Source organism: Mesoplodon densirostris, chromosome 4 (genome assembly GCF_025265405.1).
Source record: "Mesoplodon densirostris isolate mMesDen1 chromosome 4, mMesDen1 primary haplotype, whole genome shotgun sequence".
Lineage (NCBI taxonomy): Eukaryota > Metazoa > Chordata > Mammalia > Artiodactyla > Ziphiidae > Mesoplodon > Mesoplodon densirostris.
The window spans coordinates 122,736,057-122,763,729 of record NC_082664.1 but is presented as its reverse complement, the minus strand read 5'-3'; the positions used below and the strand labels follow the sequence as shown (position 1 = coordinate 122,763,729).

Genomic DNA, 27,673 nt, shown 5'->3' with positions numbered 1-27,673 from the left:
TGAATGCTTTTTCCAAAGATGAAGTGTGGTAGGTAGCCATTGCCCTTGGGACCAAGGTTCCTGCCTTTTCAAAATGATGGAAGATCTGATATTGGTAGAGCTTGTCAGTGCTGTTCTAGATCTTGGAGTCACTTTCCTATGTTGAAACGCAGATGATGACATGGCTTTTGGGCTGAGAAGTGTTAAATTCTGAGATATATCTTCCCATCACAGAGAAAGTAGTCTCCAAAGTGGTGATGGGTCAAGCAAAACTTGTGGGGTTCAATACCGACAGCCATGCTGGCCAGAGGAGAGAGTGCAGCTGCCCTCAGTGTCCAGCTGAAGGGCTCTGCTCAACGTCAGCCCAAGGCAGTGACTGGGGCAGCTGGGCTGGGCCACAACCCAGTGTGTGGAGCACTGCTGTTATGTCCAAGCTCTGGAGAAATTGTCCTGGGGAGGGCTTGATAATGAGTTGTGCGGCTTCTATTACAGAATCAGTGTCCAAATGTGGAAGGTTGTGCCTAGGTGTAAGCCCTTGAGGAGGAGAAGGCAGGATTGATGTCTGCTCTGAAATTGGATGCAGAATTATTCTTGTCTGTGCATTTTTCTCAGAGAAGAGTCTGTAGCCTTGTTTGGATTCTCAAAGTGGTCTCATGACCACTGCCCACTAGGATCACTGAAGAGCCTTCTAGAAATACTGATGCCTGGGCACCACTCCCAGGGATTGTGATTTAATTGGTTTGGGGTGCAGCCTGGGCATGAGGATTTTTTAAAGATCCCAAGTAATTCTAATGAGCAGCTGGGGTGGAGAACCTCTAATCCAAGAGGAAGGCAGGATTTCAGAAGAGCTGGTGACTCTGGCTTAAATTAAAGGCACAGAATCATGGGTGTTTCATAACCTGTGAAATATATTCTTGTGTCAGAACAACAGTACTTGTCAGTGAGCATTTAGAGCATTTTGTCTGAGCTGCACCCTTGCTTTATTGCTGGCTGTGGATAATAATAGCTGCTTTGCCATGATTCACTGGGAAGAAAGGCAAATTCCTCCAACTGTGCACTGTGCTCCCCATTGTTTCCCCTGGAGCTGGAGCCCCATTGCCCAACCCTCTATGCTTAGTTCAGGGAGGTCATCTGCCAGCCACCTGATCTTGTCAAGCCTGGTAGACTCAGATCTAATATCAAAAGCCCTTTGCATCCCGCAAAGAAAACTTGTGCTAATATTTTCACCTATTATCAATATTCCCTGTGGATGCCTGCTATTGTCTGGTTTATGTATGATTCTACCTTTTCTGTTCTTTTGTTTGCCCTGATTTGTGCTGGACTTTAATTGTGAGTCCTGGCAGGGGGAGGGGAGGAGGCTTTTTTAACATTTGATTTAACTTTTTATTTTGGAAAATTTCAAACGTACGTAAAAATAGAGAGAATAGTATAATCATATAATAATAACCTTCTATTTACCCGTCACTTAGTTTCAACAGTTAACAACTCATGGCTAATCTTTTTTCATATATAACCCACCTGCTCTTCCCCATCCAGATATGGGGAGCTATTTGGATTCACATTATATAGCATAATTCACTGGTGCATATATTAATTAGAACTCTCGGTTGTTAGTGACCGAAATCCAACCTACCTATATAAAAATAAGAAAGATATTTTGTTGATCATGTTACTGGGAAGTCCAAGAGGTGGGCTGGGATTCAGATATGGCTGCATTCCAGGGATTCAGTAATATTAGGACCCTGCTTTTCTCTATCTTTCTCCATCTCTTGGGTCTGTTTACTTACTTCTCAGGTGGATGGGCAGGTTTACATGGCTTTGAACTTGCAATCATAGTGAGAAAGACTCTGTCTTATCTAGTGCTGTGGATTGAATTGTGTCCCCCCAAAAAAGGTATGTTTAAGTCCTATCCCTGGTACCTATGAATTTGCTTATTTGGAAATAGGGTCTTTGCATGGTAATTAAGGTGCAAGTTAAGAAGAGGTCATACTGGATTAGGGTGGGCCCTTATCCAATATGACTGGTGCCCTTATAAAAAGAGAAGAGGCACAGAGACACACATACAGGGAACACTTGGGCACAGAGACAGAGGGAAGATGGCCACGTGACGACCAAGGTGGAGATAAGAATGATGCAGCTACAAGTCAAGGAACACCAAGGATTTCGGGAAAGCACCCGAAACCAGGAGAAGGAACAGAAAGGTTCTTCCCCAGAGATTGCAGAGGGAACATGGCCCTGCCAACACCTTGATTTTGAATTTTCAGCCTCCAGGACTATGAGAGAATAAATTTATGTTGTTTTAAACCACCCAGTTTGTGGTAATTTGCTACGGCAGCCTAGGAAACTAGCATGCCTAGTGATGGTTTCAATCTCAGAAAAACCACACTGTGATCTTCTTTGGATCATATCCCCATCCCTGGACCTGAGTTCAGGGCCTGAGGGGGTCGTTGGGCTAACTCAGGTCATGTGACCAACCCTCTGGTGGGAAACACACATCCCAGCAAGTGGAGGTGGGGAAGAGGGGATTGTGACAGACAGAAAAACAGAATCTTCTCCAGAAATTATTATCTACTTTTTGGCCATAAGCCCTGAAAGTTTGAAGAAGGCAATTTGAATCCTGGTATTTTACAAAGAAAAGAAAAATGCAGACTAGCAGCAGACTAAAGAAATCAGCTATTTTCTACACTGTGTTTGTTACTTTGCCTAGAAAATTCAGCATTCTTTAAAAATATTTATTGACGTTAATATGTCTCACATGCCTAGAAGAGGATCCCATAGTCACCGAAGCTGCATTTACTTTGGCTTTCTTTAAACAATTCTTCTTGCTGCTAAGATTGTTTTCTTGATTTTGTCCTCTTTCCTCTTAAATGACTCCCAGGCTGACCAGTGGGAGGAAGACGCTGTTAATGTTTCTGCAGGGTGTTCATACTTTACGGCTGGATTTTGCATTGGGCTCTTGGTTTTGTTTGGAAGTCTACTGCTACTTGCACATGCCTACTTAGGGAAACAGCTGCACTCATTCAGTCCAATGCCACACAGAATAGTAAAAGCAGAGTACACTCTCTGATAAACACATTAATTTCTCCACATGCTTCTTCTTAGGCTTTTAAATGCATTTCCTGGATATGGTGATCTGTCCTAAGATAATGCCTCTAGGAATTTTTCTCATAGACCTAATACCGTAAAGACGATAGAAGTAGAATTCCAGTGCCTCTGCGTCCCTGTTTACTCAGGATAGTGATAGTTCATGCCTGTCACCCTAGTCCCCCTTCATTCAAAACCACTTTGGACAATAACTTATATGGTCAACTTGGCTATAATGGGAAAGTCTTCTTTAATAGAAAGACTTTTTTTAGGTGCATTGGGGGAAATTGTACCTGTTTTCACGACTAGAGTGTTGGGGCTGGGCAGCACTAGAATCTAGAGTTTTTCTGGGTCGCTGTGGGCTATTCAGCAGCAAGCATCAGTCTTAGTCCATAAACCAGGGACAGCTTTTTATTGGAGTACCATAAGTGCACTGTGTGTCCTCGATAGCTGAACTAAATAGAGTGCAAATCTACAAGCCAAAAGTGAGGCTGAGTCAGAAATTGGAGGTTGCTAAGTGGTCATGTGACCAGGGCCACTGTATCTGTCAGGCCTTAGTAGCTTATGCTGCAGGAACAAAGAGCCCCCAAATCCTGATGAACAAAGAGCCTCCAAATCCCTAATGACATGAACAAAAGTTTGTCTTACGCTCATGCTACCTGTGTAATGTAGTAAGTATTCTGCTCGTTCGGGGACCCAGGCTGATAGAAGCTGCACCTCAACTTCTGCTTCCACTGAGGCAGGGAAAGGGAGCAAGTGAATCACACATGGGTTCTTTAAGCTTCTACTGGAAGCGATCCCTGTTGTTTCTGCTCACATCTCATTGGCCACAGCAAGTTGCATGTCACACTTAACTTCAAGGGCAGCAGGGAGGTACCCATCCCACTGTGTGCTTGAAGAAGGAGAAATTGAATATCTGTGACCAGCCCTAATGACTAGCACAGGCAGGAAGCTCCAACAGTGCCTTCCTTCTAAGTCCAGGAGACTTTTATTAGGCTGCTTGCAAGGAGAGTAGATTTTGCTCCAGGAAATATTAAAGGTGCCACATAGTCTCTAATAGCCACAGAGCCCTGAGCCACTGAGACCATTTCTTCTCCTTGACTAAAGCTCTGAGGGGCAGAGGTGGAATGTTGGCACCCAGGTGCCCAGGTGTGCTGCTGAGTCCCCCACCAGTCTGCCCTGGCACAGATACTCCACTGGTGCATGGGGCAAGGGCTGCCATAAACATGGACAGTATTATCCAAACTGTATGACGTGAGGAAGGAAGGCTTAGGACCAAGTGCTGGTGAACCTGGGATTAGGATGTTCATGTTTTAATGAAGCACCTTCATTCATTCCTAGGTACCTGCAATTCTCCATCCTCCAGCCCACCCCTCCTGCACAGACAGTTCATAGTCATCAGGGACCTTTCAGAGTGGACAGGGAAGGCCTAAGGGTAACGAGAGGAGTTTTCCAGTAATACCCACCTCAAGATCCATTCTCAAGCTCTCTTATCCATGCCTAGGAATACCTGGCAAGACTAGGCCATGGCTGCTTACATATGAGTGTATTATTGAGGACAAAGCAAAATCCTGAGGGCAACCTCTTGTGAAAACAAAACGGTGATTTGGGTTTTATATATGTTGAGTTTGAATGAATGGTAGTGAGATGCCCAGCAGGAAGTTGGGGATGTTTAAGGGAGTTACCTTAGGGTTGTAGACCTGTATTTGAAGTCATTGGTTTTGGTGTGATAATTAAAGCCACCGTGATGGATACGACCTTCAAGAGAGCGTAGAATCATGAGGACAAGGGATCCAGGAAGGAGCTTTGGATTATGCCCACTTTAAAGAAGCAGGGGAAAGAGAGTCAACCATGAAAGGAGCCTGAGAAGAGGTGGCACCAAAGCATTATAATGCCTTATATCATCTCTTACAGTAATATAGTCTATTATGGTTTATAAAGTTCTCTTATTACATACACCACAGTGAGGAACAAATGAGATAATAGAAATTGCTTGTGTTTATTGAGCACTTACTACGTACCAGGCATAGCTCTAAATGCTACTCATTTACTCCTCACAACAACCCTGTGAGGTGGGTACTATTATCAGCCTCATTTTACAGAAGAAACAAAGTATATAATAGTTAACTAACTTGCCCAGGGTTATCCAGCTAGTAAGTGATAGAGCCAGGTTCTAAACTCAGAATCTGGCTACAGGATCTGTACTCTCAATGTGTATGGAAGCCAGGAGAAAGATGTGTACAGTTGTGAGCATTTAAGACTAGTCTTTGGGTACCTGTTTTCCTCGTAAAAACTGTCTGAGTAATTAACGTTTAAATTTTCTTAAAAAAAATGAAAGAAGGGGCTGTGGGGGAGAAGCAGTCATAACAGCTTAACACAGCAAGAGGTCAAGGAGAGAATGAGAACTGAGAAAATAAGACTAGGATAGACGGTTGGGAAAACCACTGGAAAGAAATTAAAGAGGGTAGCTGGTGAATAGAGCTAGCTCTTTCTTTTAAAAATTGCTGTGAAGAAGGCATATGGAGAGTGTTTGCTAGTTTAAGGGGAAAGAGAAAGGTTTGTTTGGAATGGTAGAGAAATGAGGATTCTGTGGATTGAGAGAATGAAACTTATAAAGAAGAGTAAAGGGTTAATAGAATGGTGCCTATGAACCTACTCTATCCTAGAAGAAAAGGTGGAAAATAGGCACTTTTTTTCCTCTTGGAAAAGGTATGTTATTGTTTCTCTGCATTCTGTTATAGAAAGCTTTTTCACCATTAAATAAAAATGCATTTATTCAAGAGAAATGAAAGCAATCATAGGTCCATAAAAAATATTTGTTTAAGAATGTTCACAACAGCTTTTTTCATAAAAGCTCCAAACTGGAAACAACCCAACTATCCATAAAGAGGAGACAATAAACAAACTATGGTACCTTCATACAATGGAGTATTACTCAGCAATAAAATAGACTGCTCTACTGATGCATATAGCAATCTGGATGAACCTCAGAAATATTATGTTGAGCAAAATAAGCCAGATGTAAGAGTACATACTGTCTGATTCCTTTTATATTATGTTCTAAAGTAGGAGAAATTAGGCTATGGTGATGAACGTCAGAACAGTGTTTGCCTGTTTGGGTGTGGGGAAGGATTAGCTGGAAAGCGGCATGATAGAACTTTGTGGAGCAATGGTAATGATCCAAATCGTGATTTGCATGGTTGTTACACAGGTGAATATAGTTGTCAAAACCCATCAACTGAATTCTTGTGATCTAGGCATTTTCTTGTATATAAATGAGCCTTTAAAAAGTCCATTAGATTCTCTTTCCTCTTCTCTGTCTTCATCTCTGTGTTTCTAAAAGTGAAATTTAGAGCCAGTATAAATTTCACCATTATAGAACTATTCTAAGGCTTGCTAGTTTGCCTCTTTCTCTCTCATTCTATTTTAAATACTCTTTACTACTGACCATGGAGAAACAAGAGGATTTTAGGGAGAATGGACTCAGATGCAGAGTATCATTTTTGGAATCATTTAGGATCCATCATAGGGCTTTGTTGGGCCTGGAAATCCTCAGGTAGGTCCGGAATCTGAGGAAGCAAGCTGCACATCTGTATAAGTTAGCATTCTTTTTTTTTTTTTTTTTTTTTCCTTGTAAGCAACAGACACCAATTTTGGCTAAGTCAAACACAAAAGGATTTTATTGGAAGGATATACAGTAGCTCTGAGAATCAACAGGAAGTGTGCAGGACCAAGCTGGGTGAAGGACAGAAACTGAGGAAGCTCTGGGGATCCAGGTGGACAGAACTGACAGTCTTACTTGTCTGCTGCTGCTGCAGTGGATAAATTCCAACAGGTTTCTCCATCCAAGAGTCAAAGCCCTGGAAATAAGAGCCCTATTGGCTTGCTCCAGGCCACATGCCCACTCCTCGGCCGGGGGTAAAAGGGTGGGGGGGAGTCCTGACTGACTCGGCCGGGGGTAAAAGGGTAGGGGGAGTCTTGACTGACAGTCCCAGCAAGACTACACACAGAGGGGGAGAATTAATTTCCAAAAAGGAAATCCTGGTGCTGAACCAAAAGAAGGAAGAATGGGTCTTGAAGGGCCCCAAACAACCCATGTCCATGACAGAAACTCACAGGTCAGGGTGCCCATCTGGTTTGTCAACTGTCCTTTCAGCAGTAGGCTCACAGGGCCTCTTGACACCTTTGAGGGATTATTGGAATTAGGATATTACGTTTGAGTATCACTCGTTTGTTCTCCTTGTGTTTCTGTTTCTGCAGATTTCTACAGATAAGCCTCCTTATGCATGTATGGCATGTGACTGTGTGGGTCCCCTTTGCTTCCACACATTATCAGGCATAATTCAGGTTGACCAGTGTGCATTTACACAGGGGCACGGGAGAGAGGCTGGTGTTCTGTGGTAACCTTTACCATCCCACTGCATCCTGTGTTGAGGGTGATGACCTCAGGGGGAAGGGAAGGGGGGTTAGTAATGGTTCTGTTCCTTCCCCCTGATTTCCGTAATCCTGGTCACCCTCCTGCTCCCCAGTGGGACTATCTATGTGAAGTACACCTAGAACACGTCTAGTTCTTGCATCCACACTGTGTTTCTCTCTGTATCTGAAGAGTATGAAAGATGTAGGGTGGAGCACACGGTGTCACATCTCTGTGAGTCTCTTTTCCCTGGGACATTTAGGATTTAGAAAGGGAAAGATTGTTTGAGGGAGAGTATCGCCCCTGCTCTAAAGTCTTCTGGAAGGTATAAATGATTCGTGTAAAAGCGATTTCTTTCCTGGTGCTTGAACCAGCGTCATTCTAAGTAATAGTAAAGAAAAGCCTCAGGGTACATTTCAACATCTAGTAAGCAGATTAGTCTAAATGTGAGTAATTTTGAGGATTGAAAACCAAGGGTAGAGCTTAAACCCATTACAAAATATTAAATAATGAGACCCAATCCTGTCATTTCTGTCTTCTAAGAAGCTCAGCTTTCTTCAAAGACTGCCTCATCTTCGTGGTGTCAGGATGGGCAAGGTCAGATGTCACTACAGTGTTCCTGTTCTACAGACGCAGGAACTGAGACTTCAGGTTGGATGGTTTGCTCCAAGTCGCAGGATAAAATAGAAGGATCAGAGTAAACAAGAAGTTACATAACCACAGCCTGCTGATTACAGAGCAGTCATTTGCCTCAGGGGCTACCAAAGAATTTCTCTCTCTGTGTAACCAAGCTGTGACCAATTCGGTACCTTTAAAAACAAACAAATGTGTGTGTGTGTTTTTTTTAACATCTTTATTGGAGTATAATTGCTTTACAATGGTGTGGTAGTTTCTGCTTTATAACAAAGTGAATCAGTTATACATATACATATGTTCCCATATCTCCTCCCTCTTGCGTCTCCCTCCCTCCCACCCTCCCTATCCCACCCCTCTAGGTGGTCACAAAGCACCAAGCTGATCTCCCTGTGCTATGTGGCTGCTTCCCACTAGCTATCTATTTTACGTTTGGTAGTGTATATATGTCCATGCCACTCTCTCACTTTGTACATTGACTAAGACTTTTCCAGGAAATCCTGGGACTCTGTCTTAATCCCTTGTAGCACAGCTCTGTCACCCTCTGAGCAGAGGCCTCTGACTGTAAATTGGTAGAGTTGGGTCCCAAAGGAGTGGTCAGGACATTTGGTTGCACCTTGCATGAACATCGAGACATTAGTATGGGGCCAACATCAAGAGGTTTTTAGAGTTAGAGGCCTTAGGGCTAGAAAGTAATCAATGAAAATGCAATTTCTGTTTAAACTGTAAATCCAGCCCATCCTTTTGCATATTTACCAAAGAGAGTCTCCCTCATCTGCATAGTCACTCCCCAAAAGCTATTAAATAGCAACCATACCTGTCTGTATCTGCTTCTTAGAAATTCCATGAGTGAGAACATTCCATGAGTCAGTGGAACTTGTTTACAAAGGATTAAAGGAAAAATCTGATGTGTATCTGTGGTTGGGTTGGAAGAAGGGAGAGAGCATGTTCAGCATTCCCAGGCAGTCTGCTTCACCTTCCTCCTCACATTGCCTACACTTTGCAATAATGGCATTCTTATAATGCCACTATAATTCACTCTGGGATGATTATTTGTTGCCTGGCTACCCTTTGGAGCCACATTTAATGAAACCTCCAGGTTCCCCCTTCAGATACTTGAAAGCAGCTGTCTTGTCACCCTAAATCTTATTTCACCAGCCTGCTGAATGTTTATTTCCTTCAGTTGATTCCTTATGGATTGGAGCATGCAACTTGTTTATCATCTTGGCTATTCTCTTTAGAATCAATACATGAGTCATAACAAGCAGCTCTGGTTGAGTGTGGCTCTGATGTGCTGGGCTCAGGAGCAAGGAGTGTCACTGGGATTGATTAGTGATGTCTTGCGCAGGTATGGGAAGGGAAATGGCAGCACATACACTGCCTCTTTTCTGCCTTTACAGTTTTTTTATATATATTTTAATCTTATTGGAGTAGAGTTGATTTACAGTGTTGTGTTAGTTTCAGGTGTTCAGCAAAGTGATTCGGTTATACCTATGCATATATTCATTCCTTTTAAGATTCCTTTCTCATATAGGTTATCACAGAGTATTGAATAGAGTTCCCAGTGCTATACAGTAGGTCCTTGTTGGTTACTCGTAGCATGTGTATGTTCACCCCAAGCTCCTGGTTTATCCACCCCCACCCCACCCTACCCCACCATGTTTCCCCTTCGCTAACCTTAAGTTTGCTTTTGATATCTGTAAGTCTGTTTCTGTCTTTCACATTGTGATGATATAGGTGCCAACTAACCCTGTTAGTTGTTTGAAAATTTGGGATGAGTTCCTATGTATTGAACAGAGATGAGACTCTTAAATGATTCACAAAGTTTGCCAAGCAGTACATAGGTCTTGCTTCAAATGCAAGTATAAAGCTTCTGATTTTAGAATACAGTAATCAAGGAAATGATGCAAATAAATATAATGAACACATCATTGTACTAGCTCTGTCTAAAATGTGTTCACATTTAGAATGTAAGTAAAAACCAAATAATGTATAACTGTTTGTAATTTTCCAAGAGAGGCCTTTTAGGATGGCTGAAATAGTCAGGGGAAGGCCTGCTTTCCCAGAGTGATCCTTTAAATTAAGGGTTCTTTCAGGGGCCCAGTGTATCTAGAGGTGGAGGGACTAACTCAAGGACAATTTCTAAAAACTGGATTGTCTGATACTGAAGTGTGCAATAGGTTTCTTTCTACCTTTGGAATTGTATTTCCTGTCTGCATCTGAGGCTGTGTCTACTGCAGCAAAACAAAATGAAGTAGTGGAGGGGACTTCCCCGGTGGTTCAGTGGGTAAGACTCCGTGCTCCCGATGCAGGGGGCCTGGGTTCGATCCCTGGTCAGGGAACTAGATCCTGCGTGCATGCTGCAGCTAAGAAATCCACATGCCGCAGCTAAATATCCTGCATGCTGCAACTAAAACCCGGTGCAGCCGAGAAAAAAAAGAAAAAGAAAAGAAGTACAAGGCAAAATTTTTTAAAAATGAAGTAGTGGCAATGATTTATATTTGAATTATCCTGCTTCCAAACCCAGCTATTTTCAGCCTGAACTACGGAGAGCACTTGTCATCATGTCTTGAGTTCACATACATCATTATCACACCTCTTTCCTGCAAACCTAGGTGACATGAACAGCTAACTATTTGAGGTCCTTTGAACCCAAATACTTAGCAACTGAGTATATATTGAGATGTATGGTTTTCTTTAAGATTACTAATTGTGATACATAGCCTGATATATTAGGCTTTAGTTCCCAACCATTTCTGTTCATATGGGAGAAATTTCTGGATTGTTGCATTTCTCCTCTCTTTCTTGTTCTGTGACTGTCACTGCTCCATTCTCACCCATGATGGAAACTGGTGATCTTTGGATGGCCCACCAAAGGAGACGTACATTTCTGGCCCTTTCTGTGCTGGAACTAACATGGTACAGATTCTGTAGCTCCCCCGGGGCAAAGCAGAAGTACTCTATTATATGATTCGTACTGTTCAGCTCACCCTTCTCTGGTTAGTGCTTAGTGTTTTTGCTGGATTTTTCCATTCTCTCTTTTTGGGTTACCACATACACACATACACATACCACCACCACCACCAAAACCCCCTGTGAGGAAATCACTGTATAACTTTGTTGACAAACACGTGTGTGGATATGTTTAAATAGTTCAGAAGTAAAACAAGGAAAAGCCCCGTATAAATTCTACTTTTGAACTAAAGACTAGATAGTGGTTTTGCAAATGTAAGTGATCGATAATTGATTAGCAGCTTTGGAGCTGGTCAACAGACTTTACAACTCAGGACTGTTATTTAGTAATTAATGACAAGAAAAGTTTAGGAAAACAAAATTCTATGTTGTACTCAGTTAATATTTTTCTTTTCAACCTTGCTACAAACGGTTTTCATCGTGGAGGCATGGAGGAGAATGGTGAGTAGACCTCGTTTGGGAAGGGATTACAATTGGGAGAGGCTGAAATAGAGCAGGTTATGGGGGTGGAGAGCCAGGCATTTCATGGGTCAGAACCGCCAGGCAGACAAACCTTGTCATGAGCTTAGTGAGGCCAGAAGTCACCAATAGATAGGGCAAGAGACTGGCAGGGCAAACCATAGATTTCACATGGTTACCCAATTAATTTTTGCTTTAAGATTTTATCAAGTGAGCCATAGTTTATTGGGCTGAGTTAAGTTTTGTTCAGGGGAACGATTAAAGTTTGGGTTAATCCCTGGAAACAGCTTTCGTCTAAAGTCATGTTCCAGCAAACGATGTTTTTAAAAAAAATATTGAGCAGCACATTAAAAATAGGTCAGATTTAAACAGGACAGTGGAGCTTTTGGTTTGGGGAAAAACTTGCAGTCACTATTAAGAGATGTGTCTGTTGTGAGCATTAGGCCTGCCGGTCTTTAGGAAAGGGAGAAAGTGGAGGGGAGAGCTGTGACCCTCCATTCAGTTCATGTAACCTCTTGATGCCAAAAATTAGAAAGGAGAAGCGTATCTGATACATACAGCCCAAATTCCATTTGTACTTAAGGTTACGTAACTGCTCATCATGTAATAGCTTTGGCCCTCGCCCAACGAGCATGTAGATATTGGCAGCTTTGCATGCCTAATAGATCCCCATCAATCAGTCACGATGCCTTGTCCCACACCCAGTTGCCTTGTTTGTTTAAGCTGGCTTTGGAGGTTGTATAAATAGCTTTAGCAACCTGCTGTCCCACTCCCAGTGATCAGTGGCACCTTCAAAAAAATCCCTTGGCATGTTGTTAGGATTCGAAGGAGTAGAACTTGACCCACTGATATTTACCATGGTTATCAGTCTTCTTCCCTGTATGTTCTCGTGCATTACAGGCAGGGAGCATGGAGGGGCCCCTGGGGTAACTGCTCCCACCCTGGCTCGCTGGACCTGCCAGGCCTCTGCCTTTCAGAATCAGCTAGTGTACTGTCCCACCTGATGGAGCCTGGCAAGGGCTGCACAGGGACTGCCAAATGAAACTGTGCTTCAGGACTGGACAGGTGAGTTCAAGTTCACACAGAATAGAAAGGTGCACTTTTTCTCCTTAAAAAGTGAAGATAAAAAAAGATTGCTACAACATGTTGGCATTGATTCAGGCAGCCACCTTTTGGTCTGTGTGAGGGATAGCCTTGGGGTAGCAGGAAGGACAGTGGACAGAGGACACAACCCCAGAGGTACCAGCCACAGCTTCCTTGGACCACAGTAAGAAATAGCTTCCTCCCGTTGCGAAGATCCAGTGAGATGATGTGTATGTAGCATGTGTATAAAGGTTGTAAGTTCCACTGTTGATGACCAGGTGCCTGCATCCTCCAGGTGGAATCTGGAATGGTGAATAGTATGGGGCATATGCAGATGTCGGGAAAGGCATTCCAGGCAGAGGGAACAGCACAAGCCAAGGTGCAAGGGTGGAAAATACAGAATGTATTAGGAGAAATCAGGGAGTGTCCTTTGGTTGGAACAACGGGTGTTTAAAGGAAAGAAATGCGGGATAAGGTTGGGCTGGAAGTTTGGGGCCAGATTATGGAGGGCCTCAAATAGGAGGCTAAGGAAATTGGACTTCATTTTACAGGCAGTGAGGAGGTATTGGGGTTTTTTAAAGCAGGGAAGTAACATGATCAGAGCTGAGCTTCAGGAAAATTAATCTGGCAGCAAAATACTGCAAAACCTCTCTGGAACAAGAAGGGATATAAATAAATAAATAATTCGAAAATTTGGCAGGAGTGTTTTCAAATACGTTCTGAAATGTACATGCTATATATTTTGAAATGATAATATCTTTCTTGTTCTTTTTTTTTCCCTCACAACAGCCAAATTCCTTTTTCATTCCCTCTCTTTTCTTTCTTTTCTGCGTTCCCTCCCTCTCTCCCTCTTCCTTTGTTTCTTTCTCTCGCTCATTCACTCTGTCACTCCTTCTCTCCTGTCTGCCTTTCATGGTGGGTGTTGCTTTGGCGAGGGTGAAAACCGAGCCAGAGGTTGAGGCTTCCAGCACAGTGCTTCCAGGAGGTCCAGCCTTCTGGGGCCTCTGCGCCTGCTGTGACGGGGTCCCACTACTGAAGGCAGCTCAAACATCCAACCTTGATTGTCACCAACCCTGACCATACAAAATCTAGGTATTTTGAATGAGCAGGCAAATTCCTGTAATTCATGTGGACAGTGTTTCTATAATCCAGTTTTCTGGACTCATCACCAAAAGGTTCAGTCGACTTCTGTAACGCTTGGGTTAGCAATAACAATGGCATTTCTATGGGTTTTATCAGTATGGCCCTTGTCCTTTGCTCAAGCAAATTGGATAAATGTGTTTAGACCCTAGGTGTTTCTGCATTTCACTTGCAAGTTTGTGACACTGTGTGAGATCCCCTGACTGAGATAGGAATCTGAAAAGTCTGCTTTGCAAGATGTGTGTCCGGAAAAGAGTCACTTAGCTTTATTTTTCTTCACTTATTTGTGCATTTGCAACAATGCTCATTAATTAGTTAGAAAACTTTTGCTTGTTTCTGTGAAAAATGGCAATCAAGTGAGATATAAACCTATCATGAGATGTGAAAGTATGGTTAACTTGTAGTGTGTAGTGTAAGGCTATAAACAGGAAACTCTCCATGGATATTTGATTCCTGAAAAAGCTGGGAGCCTCTATAAATATTTTTCTGTTTGTGAATCTGGGAACTCAAGAAGGTTCCAGATATGTGCCTCAGGAATGTCAAGAGTCTGCTGTAAATTCAAATTCACAAAACAGATAAATTATTGGATGACTATTCAGATTGCAAAACAAATTTTCATTTTATTAAATATTTACTCTGCATATTTACCCTAGAGAAGTTCTTTAAGGAAATATAGTTAGTATTTTATTTACAGACATTCAATATATACAACTGTTTCTTTTTTTTTCTTTTTAGCATCTTTATTGGAGTATAATTGCTTTACAATGGTGTCTTAGTTTCTGCTTTATAACAAAGTGAATCAGCTATACGTATACATATATCCCCATATCTCCTCCCTCTTGCATCTCCCTCCCACCCTCCCTATCCCACCCCTCTAGGTGGTCACAAAGCACCGAGCTGATCTCCCTGTGCTACGTGGCTGCTTCCCACTAGTTATCTGTTTTACATTTCGTAATGTATATAAGTCCATGCCACTCTCTCACTTCGTCCCAGCTTACCCTTCCCCCTCCCCCTATCCTCGGTCAATTCTCTATGTCTGCGCCTTTATTCCTGTCCTGCCCCTAGGTTCTTCAGAACCTTTCTTTTTTAGATTCCATATATATATATGTATTAGAATGTGGTATTTGTTTTTCTCTTTCTGACTTACTTCACTCTGTATGACAGACTCTAGGTCCATCCACCTCACTACAAATAACTCAATTTCATTTCTTTTTAAGGCTGAGTAATATTCCATTGTATATATGTGCCACATCTTCTTTATCCATTCATCTGTCGATAGACACTTCGGTTGATTCCATGTCCTGGCTATTGTAACTAGACCTGCAGTGAACATTGTGGTACATGACCCTTTTTGAATTATGGTTTTCTCAGGGTATATGCCCAGTAGTGGGATTGCAGGGTCGTATGGTAGTTCCATTTTTAGTTTTTTAAGGAACCTCTATACTGTTCTCCATAGTGGCTGTATCAATTTACATTCCCAGCAAGAGTGCAAGAGGGTTCCCTTTTCTTCACACCCTCTCCAGCATTTATTGTTTGTATATTTTTTGATGATGGCCATTTTGACTGGTGTGAAGTGATACCTCATTGTAGTTTTGATTTGTATTTCTCTAATGATTAGTGGTGTTGAGCACCGTTCATGTGTTTGTTGGCTATCTGTATATCTTCTTGGGGAGAAATGTCTATTTAGATCTTCTGCCTATTTTTGGATTGGGTTGTTTTTTTTGACATTGAGTTGCTTGTACATTTTGGAGATTAATCCTTTGTCAGTTGCTTCATTTGCAAATATTTTCTCCCATTCTGGAGGATATCTTTCATCTTGTTTATGGTTTCCTTTACTGTGCAAAAGCTTTTACATTTCATTAGGTCCCATTTGTTTATTTTTGCTCTTATTTCCATTGCTCTAGGAGGTGGGTCAAAAAGGATGTTGCTGTGACTTATGTCATAGAGTGTTCTGCCTATGTTTTCCTCTGAGGGTTTTACAGTGTCTGGCCTTACATTTAGGTCTTTAATCCATGTTGAGTTTATTTTTGTGTATGGAGCTAGGGAGTGTTCTAATTTCATTCTTTTACATGTAGCTGTCCAGTTTTCCCCGCACCACTTATTGAAGAGGCTGTCTTTTCTCCATTGTATCTTCTTGCCTCCTTTATCAAAAATAAGGTGACCATATGTGCATGGGTTTATCTCAGGGCTTTCTATCCTGTTCCATTGATCTATATTTCTGTTTTTGTGCCAGTATCATACTGTCTTGATTACTGTTGATTTGCAGTATAGTCTGAAGTCAGGAAGCCTGATTCCTCCATCTCCGTTTTTCTTTCTCAAGATTGATTTGGCTATTTGGGGTTTTTTTTTGTTTGTTTCCATACAAATTGTGCAATTTCTTGGTCTAGTTCTGTGAAAAACTACCAATGGGTAGTTTGATAGGGATTGCACTGAATCTGTAGATTGCTTTGGGTAGTAGAGTCATTTTCACAATGTTGATTCTTCCAATCCATGAACATGGTATATCTCTCCATCTGTTTATATCATCTTTAATTTCTTTCATCAGTGTCTTACAGTTTTCTGCATACAGGTCTTTTGTCTCCTTAGGTAGGTTTATTCCTAGGTATTTTATTCTTTTTGTTGCAGTGATAAATGGGAGTGTTTCCTTAATTTCTCTTTCAGATTTTTCATCATTAGTGTATAGGAATGCAAGAGATTTCTGTGCATTACTTTTGTATCCTGCTACTTTACCAAATTCATTGATTAGCTCTAGTTATTTTCTGGTAGCATCTTTAGGATTCTCTATGTATAGTATCATGTCATCTGCAAACAGTGACAGCTTAACTTTTTCTTTTCTGATTTAGATTCCTTTTCTTTTTCTTCTCTGATTGCTGTGGCTAAAGCTTCCAAAACTATGTTGAATAATAGTGGTGAGAGTGGACAACCTTGTCTTGTTTCTGATCTTAGAGGAAATGGTGTCAGTTTTTCACCACTGAGAATGATGTTGGCTGTAGGTTTGTCATATATGGCCTTTATTATGTTGAGGTAAGTTCCCTCTATGCCTACTTTCTGGAGGGTTTTTATCATAAATGGGTGTTGAATTTTGTCAAAAGCATTTTCTGCATCTATTGAGATGATCATATGGTTTTTCTCCAATTTGTTAGTATGGTTTATCACATTGATTGATTTGCATATATTGAAGAATCCTTGCATTCCTGGGATAAACCCCACTTGATCATGGTGTATGATCCTTTTAATGTGCTGTTGGATGCTGTTTGCTAGTGTTTTGTTGAGGATTTTTGCATCTATGTTCATCAGTGATATTGACCTGTAGTTTTCTTTCTTTGTGACATCTTTGTCTGGTTTTGGTATTAGGGTGATGGTGGCCTCCTAGAATGAGTTTGGTAGTGTTCGCCCCTCTGCTATATTTTGGAAGAGTTTGAGAAGGATAGGTGTTAGCACTTCTCTAAATGTTTCATAGAATTCGCCTGTGAAGCCATCTGGTCCTGAGCTTTTGTTTGTTGGAAGATTTTTAATCACAGTTTCAATTTCAGTGCTTGTGATTGGTCTGTTTATATTTTTTGTTTCTTCCTGGTTCAGTCTCGGAAAGTTGTGCATTTCTAAGGATGTGTCCATTTCTTCCAGATTGTCCATTTTATTGGCATAGAGTTGCTTGTAGTAATCTCTCATGATCCTTTGTATTTCTGCAGTGTCAGTTGTTACTTCTCCTTTTTCATTTCTAATTCTATTGATTTGAGTCTTCTCCCTCTTTTTCTTGATGCGTCTGGCTAATGGTTTATCAATTTTATCTTCTCAAAGAACCAGCTTTAAGTTTTATTGATCTTTGCTATTGTTTCCTTCATTTCTTTTTCATTTATTTCTGATCTGCTCTTTATGATTTCTTTCCTCTGCTAACTTTGGGGGTTTTTTGTTCTTTCTCTAATTGCTTTAGATGTAAGGTTAGGTTGTTTATTTGCGATGTTTCTTCTTTCTTGAGGAAGGATTGTATTGCTATAAACTTCCCTCTTAGAACTGCTTTTGCTGCATCCCATAGGTTTTGGGTCGTCGTGTGTTCATTGTCATTTGTTTCTAGGTCTTTTTTGATTCCCTCTTTGATTTCTTCAGTGATCTCTTGGTTATTTAGTAGTGTATTGTTTAGCCTCCATGTGTTTGTATTTTTTACAATTTTTTTCCTGTAATTGATATCCAGTCTCATAGCGTTGTGGTCAGAAAAGATACTTGATATGATTTCAATTTTCTTTAATTTACCAAGGCTTGATTTGTGACCCAAGATATGATCTATCCTGCAGAATGTTCCATGAGCACTTGAGAAGAAAGTGTATTCTGTTGTTTTTGGTTGCAATGTCCTGTAATATCAATTAAGTTCATCTTGTTTAATGTATTATTTAAAGCTTGTGTTTCCTTATTTATTTTCATTTTGGATGATCTGTCCAGTGGTGAAAGTGGGGTGTTAACGTCCCCTACTATGATTGTGTTACTGTTGATTTCCCCTTTTATGGCTGTTAGCATTTACCTTATGTATTGAGGTGCTCCTATGTTGGGTGCATAAATATTTACAATTGTTATAGCTTCTTCTTGGATTGATCCCTTGATCATTATGTAGTGTCCTTCTTTGTCTCTTGTAATAATCTTTATTTTAAAGTCCATTTTGTCTGATACGAGAATTGCTATTCCATCTTTCTTTTTATTTCCGTTTGCATGGAATATCTTTTTCAATCCCCTCACTTTCAGTCCGTTTGTGTCCCTAGATCTGAAGTGGGTGTCTTGTAGACAGCATATATACTGGTCTTGTTTGTATCCATTCAGCCAGTCTGTGTCTTTTGGTTGTTGGATTTAATCCATTTACATTTAAGGTAGTTATCAATATGTATGTTCCTGTTACCATTTTCTTAATTGTTTTGGGTTATTGTAGGTCTTTTCCTTCCCTTGTGTTTCCTGCCTAGAGAAGTTCCTTTAGCATTTGTTGTAAAGCTGGTTTTGTGGTGCTGAATTCTCTTGGCTTTCTTGTCTGTAAAGGTTTTAATTTCTCTGCGGAATCTGAATGAGATCCTTGCTGGGTAGAGGAATCTTGGTTGTAGGTTTTTCCCTTTCATCACTTTACCTATGTGCTGCCATTCCTTTCTGGCTTGCAGAGTTTCTGCTGAAAGATCAGCTGTTAACCTTATGGGTTTTCCCTTGTATGTTATTTGTTGTTTTTCCCTTTCTGCTTTTTTTTTTTTTTTTTTTTTTGCTGTACGCGGGCCTCTCACTGCTGTGGCCTCTCCCGTTGCGGAGCACAGGCTCCGGACACACAGGCTCCGCGGCCATGGCTCGCGGGCCCAGCCGCTCCGCGGCATGTGGGATCTTCCGGGATCGGGGCACGAACCCGTGTCCCCTGCATCGGCAGGCGGACTCTCAACCACTGCGCCACCAGGGAAGCCCCCTTTCTGCTTTTAATATTTTTTCTTTGTATTTACTTTTTGATAGTTTGATTAATATGTGTCTTGGCGTGTTTCTCCTTGGATTTGTCCTGTATGGGATTCTCTGAGTTTCCTGGACTTGATTGACTATTTCCTTTCCCATATTAGGGAAGTTTTCAACTATGAGCTGTTCAAATATTTTCTCAGTCGTTTTCTTTTTCTCTTCTTCTGCTGGGACTCCTATAATTCGAATGTTGGTGTGTTTAATGTTGTCCCAGAGGTCTCTGTGACTGTTCTCAATTCTTTTCATTCCTTTTTCTTTATTCTGCTCTGAGGTAGTTATTTCCACTATGTTATCTTCCAGGTCACTTATCCGTTCTTCTGCCCCAGTTATTCTGCTATTGATTCCTTCTAGAGAATGTTTAATTTCATTTATTGTGTTGTTCATCATTTTTTGTTTGCTCTTTAGTTCTTCTAGGTCCTTGTTAAACGTTTCTTGTATTTACTCCATTCTATTTCCAAGATTTTGGATAATCTTTACTATCATTACTCTGAATTCTTTTTCAGGTAGACTGCCTATTTCCTCTTCAGTTGTTTGGTCTGGTGGGTTTTACCTTGCTCCTTCATCTGCTGCGTAGTTCTCTGTCTTCTCATTTTGCTTAACTTACTGTGTTTGGGGCCTCCTTTTCGCAGGCTGCAGGATCATAGTTCCTGTTGTTTTTGGTATCTGCCCCCAGTGGCTGATATTGGTTCAGTGTGTTGTGTAGGCTTCCTGGTGGAGGGGACTGGTGCTTGTGTTCTGGTGGATGAGGCTGGATCTTCTCTTGCTGGTGGGGTGGACCACGTCTGGTGGTGTGTTTTTGGGGTGTCTTTGACCTTATGATTTGGGGCAGCCTCTCTGCTAATGGGTGGGGTTGTGTTCCTGTCTTGTTAGTTGTTTGGCATAGTGTTTCCAGCACAGTGTCTTGCTGGTTGTTGAGTGGAGCTGGGTCTTGGCATTGAGATGGAGATCTCTGGGAGATTTTTGCCATTTGATATTACGTGGAGCCAGGAGTTCTCTCATGGACCAATGTCCTGAATTCGGCTCTCCCACCTCAGAGGCACAGGTCTGACATCTGGCCGGAGCACCAAGACCCTGTCAGCCACACGGCTCAGAGGAAAAGGGAGAAAAAAAGAAAGAAAGAAAAAAATAATGTTATTAAAATTAAAAATTATTAAATAGTAATTATAAAAAGAAAAAAAAGAAAGAAAGGAGAGCAACCAAACCAAAAAAGAAAGCCACCAATGATAACAAGCACTAAAAACTGTACAAAGAAAAGAAAAATGGACAGACAGGACCCTAGGACAAATGGTAAAAGCAAAGCTTTACAGTCAAAATCACACAAAGAAGCATACACCTACACACCCACAGAAAGAGAAAAAGGAAAATAAATAAATATATATATATATATATATATATATATATAAAAGGAAGAGAACAACGAAATCAATAAACAAATCTACCAATGATGATAATCTCTAAATATTAAACTAAGATAAACATAAAACCAGGAACAAATTAGATGTAGAAAGCAAACCCCAAGTTTACAGTTGCTCCCAAAGTCCACCACCTGAATTTTAGGATGATTTGTTGTCTATTCACGTATTCCACAGATGCAGGGTACATCAAGTTGATTGTGGAGACTTAATCCGCTGCTCCTGAGGCTGCTGGAAGAAATTTCCGTTTCTCTTCTTTGTTCGCACAACTCCCGGGGTTCAGCTTTGGATTGGCCCCACCTCTGCGTCTAGGTCGCCTGAGTGCGTCTGTTTTCTCTCAGACAGGATGGGGTTAAAGGAGTAGCTGATTAAGGGGCTCTGGCTCACTCAGGCCAGGGGGAGGGAGGGGTACACAATGCAGGGCGAGCCTGCGGCGGCAAAGGCCGGCGTGACATTGCACCAGCCTGAGGCACGCCGCGTGTTCTCCCGGGGAAGTTGTCCCTGGATCACGCGACCCTGGCAGTGGCGGGCTGCACAGGCTCCAGGGAGGGGAGGTGTGGATAGTGACCTGTGCTTGCACACAGGCTTCTTGGTGGCTGCAGCAGCAGCCTTAGCGTCTCATGCCCGTCTCTGGGGTCAGTGCTGGTAGCCGCTGGAACTCCTTTAGGCGGCGCTCTGAATCCCCTCTCCTCGCAACCTGAAACACTGGTCTCTTGCCTCTTAGGCAGGTCCAGACTTTTACCCGGACTCCCTCCCAGCTAGCTGTGGCGCACTAGCCCCCTTCAGGCTGTGTTCACACAGCCAACCCTAGTCCTCTCCCTGGGATCTGACCTCCGAAGCCTGAGCCTCAGCTCCCAGCCCCCACCTGTCCCAGTGGGTGAGCAGATGAGCCTCTCGGGCTGGTGAGTGCTGGTCGGCACCGATCCTCTGTGTGGGAATCTCTGCTTTGCCCTCTGCACCCCTGTAGCTGTGCTCTCCTCCATGGCTCTGAAGCTTCCCCCCCCCGCCACCCCCCATCTCTGCCAGTGAAGGGGCTTCCTAGTGTGTGGAAACTTTTCCTCCTTTACGGCTCCCTCCCAGAGTCACAGGTCCCCTCCCTATTCTTTTGCCTCTGTTTTTTCTTTTGCTCTGCCCAGCTACGTGGGGAGTTTCTTGCCTTTTGGGGTCTGAGGTCTTCTGCCAGTGTTCAGTGGGTGTTCTGTAGGAGTTGTTCCATATGTAGATGTATTTCTGATGTATTTGTGGGGAGGAAGGTGATCTCCATGTCTTACTCCTCTGCCATCTTGAAGGTCTCTCCTATACAACTGTTTCTGATTACATGTATTATGTTAACTGGAATCCCCTTTTCATGGCATTAGGAAATTTTAAGATAATCATTTCTCCACTTGAAAAATTAATTTACATATATGAAAGGTACTCATTCAGTAATCATCAATTTGTTTTTTAACCCCAAAGAATTTTGCATTATGAACGATTCTAATTTTCAAAGCTGCTTCATAATAAAGGTTCTTATTTGTTATGCTCAGTCATCATTGTATTCAATAACCTTTGGTTTACGCCCATATAAAATAGCCTTTAAAACTCTGATGTGTACCTGACTCTGCTGACCATAGGCCTCAGATTCTATATCAATCAAATGGGGATAATAGTAGTATCCCCTCAAAGGTATTTGAAGAACATTAAATGAAGTAATTCATACACCTTGTGCCTAGTAAGTGCTCAATAAATGTAAGCTATTATGTTATTACTATTTTTCCAGTCCCCAAAACAAGATCAGTTAACTCCCGCTAAGCAGTATTTTATTTACAAATGAATGTTTTTTATTCAATTTTATTCAGTATCTAAACTGTTATACATTTTACAAAATGAGAAAATGTGGGCTTCCCTGGTGGCGCAGTGGTTGGGAGTCCACCTGCCGATGCAGGACACGTGGGTTCATGCTCCGGTCCGGGAGGATCCCACATGCCGCGGAGCGGCTGGGCCTGTGAGCCATGGCCGCTGAGCCTGCGTGTCTGGATCCTGTGCTCCGCAACGAGGGAGTCCATAGCAGTGGGAGGCCCGCGTACCACAAAAAAAAAAAAAAGAAGTTTGGCATCTAACTTAAACTACTGGTGTTTAGCAGTATCAGGAGACCCTACCTTATCTGGTGCTTGGATTAAAGTGTTTTAACAGTTCATCAATTTATGATATCCCTACCCAACTGTACCATAGCCTAAGAGAGAAGTGAAAGGGGAAAAAAGAGGAAGAGGGAAAAGGATGGGGGAGGGAGAGGGAGAGGTGTCACTTTTATGTGCATGTTTTGTTGATCCCAGTTATTGTCATGGTCTTATTTCTAGCACTATCCCCTTGCTTGTGCAGTGGTGCCTTGCTTCCAACATGGCCAATCTAATATCTGTGCCTTGGCTTGGAGGATCCACATAGTCAAACACCCACAGTAACCCACGTTTGCTTCCCTACCATTTCAGTTCACACACTTTCCATTCTAACCAGGCACATCCCCATGAACTTGCTCATGTATTGACTCTGCCTAGGATCTCCTCCACTTCCCTTTTGTTTATCCAAATCCCAGCTAGTCTCTGGGACCCACTCAGTGCTTATCAGATCCATGAAGGCTTCCATGACTGCCTTACTCGTCACTGATTTCGTCCTCATTCAACTTGTGTATCCTTTTCAGCCTTGACCCTATCCCATATCTGCGGTTCCACATCCACAGATTCAACCAACCGCAGATCCTGTAGCACTGTAGTATTTACTCTTGAAAAAAAAAAAAATCTCTGTATAAGTGGACCCGCCCAGTTCAAACCCATGTTGTTCAAGGGTCAACTGTAATGGAAATCACAGTAATAATTAAAAACCCTCGTAAAATTCTCTAGCCCCCAGAACCTTTTCACTTTCATTATTTCTGTAACTTCCTAACACCCCTATGAGATAGGCAGATGGGATATTTTTAACCCTTACTGTACATGGTTACTTGGTCAAACTCATACAGCCAGTGAGACCAATAACTTGAACTCACTAAGTCTACCAGCCCTATTTCCCAAATATGGTTTTATACCACTTATTTCTTGTATCATCTCCTTAAGTAGTCCGTAAAATCTTGATGTTGGGAGGAAATGTCTTTTACTCCTGAGCTTCTCAATAGCACTTGGCACTGTATCCAGCACTTACTAAAGACTTGGTGCCTAATAAGAGTCATATTTAGCAATTGCTTCCTGTGTGGTAGGCATTATGCTGAGCTTCTTTACAGGAAATATCTCACTTAATCCTCAGAATGCTTCTATAATATGGGTGCCATTATTACGTTTAGTTTCAATCTAGGTTCAGAGAGGTTTAGCAATTTGCTAAGATCCGAAAGATCAAAAAAGTAGTAAATAGGGCTTCCCTGGTGGCGCAGTGGTTGAGAGTCCACCTGCCGATGCAGGGGACACAGGTTCGTGCCCCAGTCCGGGAAGATCCCACATGCCGCGGAGCGGCTGGGCCCGTGAGCCATGGCCGCTGAGCCTGCGCGTCCGGAGCCTGTGCTCCGCAACGGGAGAGGCCACAACAGTGAGAGGCCCGCGTACCGCAAAAAAAAAAAAAAAAAAAAAAAGGAGTAAATAGCTTTAACTCATTACAAAGATTGCTGTTACCATGGGAGATTTTTTGTGTTGTTTCTTTCTTTTTTTATGAATTTTTTTGGAGTATAGTTGCTTTACAATGTTGTGTTAGTTTCTGCTGTACAGCAAAGTGAATCAGCTATACGTATACATATATCCCCTCTTTTTTGGATTTCCTTCCCATTTAGGTCACCACAGAGCATTGAGTAGAGTTCCCTGTGCTATACAATAGGTTCTCATTAGTTATCTATTTTAGTGTTGTTTCTTTTTAAATTGAGACTTCTAAATGGAGACTTCAGGAGAAAAAGACCTTCCTGTCCTGTTCGGATCTTTTGTCTTAGAAAAGAGCAGCCCATTGGTCACTTACCAGAATTTCACATTTTAGTTGGATTGAATTATGTCAGTACCATAATATTCTACTTAAACCAGAGGTACAGTGCTTCTGATGCCTTTTCTCTCAAGTGCATTTAATCCCAGAGCAGATAAGTGAGAACCCTGGGTATGTGGCCTCAAGTAACACAAAGAAAGGCTAGGAATGTCTGTACATTCTTACAAATGCACGAGGTTTTTCATTGTACGTTATAACATATACATATTTGTCTTAGTAGAAAAATTAATTTATATTGCTTACCATTGAGGGAAAATGTGAGATGCTGTTGTTTGGTTATTTTTAAAAATTGGGTTGGTAAAAGAGTACTAGTGCAACATAATAATACATTCTAGGTCCAGACAGCTTCTCCCTCTTTCCTGGTGTTATAATATTTTGAAAACATAAACTCATACAAATAAGTGTTGGGGCATTGTATGTGAGAAGATGCCCAGAATGTTGCCAAAGAAGTGGTTTCATGCTGTATTTTCAGGCTCCTGAAAATTTCCTAAGTATTTCTTCCTCTGAGAGACCAAGTTACTCCTATAATATGATGGACCCAAAGCATTTTTGATTTCAGTAATGAAAAAAACTGGTGTTCTTTGTTTTGGCCATTAATATAAATAAACTGTCTCAAAGACATATAGTTCCTGGGGTCTGTGCTCTTCATATAAGTCAAACTTTTTTATTGCAGCAGTCAGTTCTGCCTTGCAGTGGTGGGTTGAGGGATTTCAGCGGTGAAAAAAAAACTTTCCCAAGGAAGTCAACTTGTGAGTATCAAAATAATTCAGTGTATCCAGGTCTTTACCCTTTATTTTGAGAACAGTTTCTCCTCCATTAATAAAAACAACAATTCAGTAGTCAGTTTAAGAACATTAGCTGAGATCTAGTCTTTCCTCCAGCAACAGCCAGTATTCAAGGAGGTAATAGAGCAAGCTTTTGGAGGCACTTTTTATTACAATGTGTTTAAAGAGTTTAGTAGTCAGACACTGTCCTATCCTTTTAAGGTGTGTTCTCTGTTGAAGCTACAGCAGTTTTGAGTGCACTCACCAGCCTCCATCCAGGCTGTCATTCTCAATTTTAGCCACTGTCTGTACGTTTTCAGAGATGTGAGCACCATTATGATTATGAGTGGAATGGAATGGAATAATCATACCTTACTACAAATTACTTCATCAGACATTTCACAGCTAAACATTTGGCACATTAACAAGCCTTTACAACAATATTATAAACAGAAGCAGCAAAGACCATAAGTGGACTAATAGCTAATACTTCTCAACTTTCTGGAAAGTTCCTTAGATGCTCCTTTACTTGTGTCTGTTGAATAGTTTAAAGTGTGTTGTTTGGTAGTAGTATTGATTTTTTTAGCCTATCTCTTTTTGATCCAAACCAGAAAAATTCATGTATACATATCAGGGCTTCACCAGATGTTCTCTTGACTGAACTTTATCTCCTAAGGTGTTTCTGAAACTAACCCTGAACAAACCTACAAGCAACTTAGGGCTTCACTAACTGTGTTTTCCAATGGATTGTTCCAAATCCCAACTTTTCTCGTACATTGAAAAAGGTCCTAGTGGTTTTTCTTCAAAAGTTTGCATAATTTATTTATTAATAAATATCATTGCAGGAAACTTTTTTCATGCAGCTAATCCTCAGATTTTTTTTCCACCATAATAAAAAAAGTCAGGTTTAGGTTCATTTGTATATCTACAATGGTAAACTCTTTCTTTGATGTATACATAGAATGCATTTTTAAAAATTGACATTTACATATAAATGCATCCTATGCATTTTAGACAGATTGTGACCAGTTTGCTATAAGTTGGGTTTGGGGTAATCCTATTATTATTGTTGTTGTTTTGCTGTTGTTATCATTACTTGTTGTCAGTTTTATAGTGAGGAAATTTCAAAACTTGGGCTGATTTCAAATTATTTTGACTTTTGCCTATTATTGTCCACATTTTTGATTGTTTAAAGTTTATACTTCAAACTTCCACTTTTTAACAAATGGTTACCATTCCTAGCAGTATGCTGACTCCTGTTTGGGAAGGATCATACTTGAGTTAAACTCATAGTCACAAATAAATTAACACTAAAAATTGTGTCTACCTGGAAAATATACCAGAGAAAATGAAATACTTAGGAAGCAAAGGGAAAGTACAAGAGTAGCCTTTTGGGTGGTTGAATACAGCAGTGTCAGATGCTTGTATTTACAGAAGGAAATGGAAGAAAGTTCATCATCTTACAGAATACTGTGTTAATATTTAATATTTAGAAAAGTGTAATAGCATCCAAGAAAAACTGAAAATAATATGCTTATTATCCCATAGTGTTTTTATATAAGCCTACAGACCTAGATTTTTACCCATTGCATTATCTGTAATAAGCATTATGGGATAATATTAATGTCCTTACATTCTTCTTTGATATGCATGAGAATATTTTTAAATTTATATGTTTTATATCCAGAGCAGTTCCAGACATTACCCGAAAAAACAATCAAACTTCACGTGGTGAAGAGAAATAGGAATATGTTCCTGGGAAACTGATAGATGTAGACTTTAAAGACAGCTTTGAGTGAGGCAACATAATATGTTCCACAAACATATTTTGTGGAAAATAATCTTGCACGATTTTGAAACTAGGACAAGCCTCCTGCCACACAGGAGTCAAGGACCACCATGGGGTCAAATGCCAAGAGGATGAACTTGCATATTTCACATGCTTCATATTTTGCTTTTGATATTCTGAGCCGCTGGAGTCGGGTACAGTTCTTCTTGGGTTGATAAACTGTGTTAGGAGACTTCAAGTTCAAGAAGGAATTTTTAACCCTTCTTCATTTAAAAATGAATGACTTCTGTGGCTAAGGGCTAATACAGTTCCTATGATACTTGGGGGAAAATTTGAGGAAGAAAACAATTCCTTTTCACATTTGTGCAATTTTATACAATATGTGCAGCGTGCCCTGTTAGTACAGAGAGGCAACCTGCAGAGGATTCTGGGTGATACTTCCTGCAGCAAATGCCCTAGTTTATGCCCAATGAGACATATAAAATGCTTAGAAAAA

The 27,673-nt window shown here is 41.2% G+C and overlaps 1 protein-coding gene across 1 annotated transcript in view; it reads left to right on the top strand.

Annotated features, from left to right (window-relative positions):
* Nucleotides 1-27,673, top strand: part of THSD4 (thrombospondin type 1 domain containing 4) — a 571,330-nt gene that overhangs the window by 109,675 nt on the left and 433,982 nt on the right. The gene's annotated exons all lie outside the window — the stretch shown is intronic.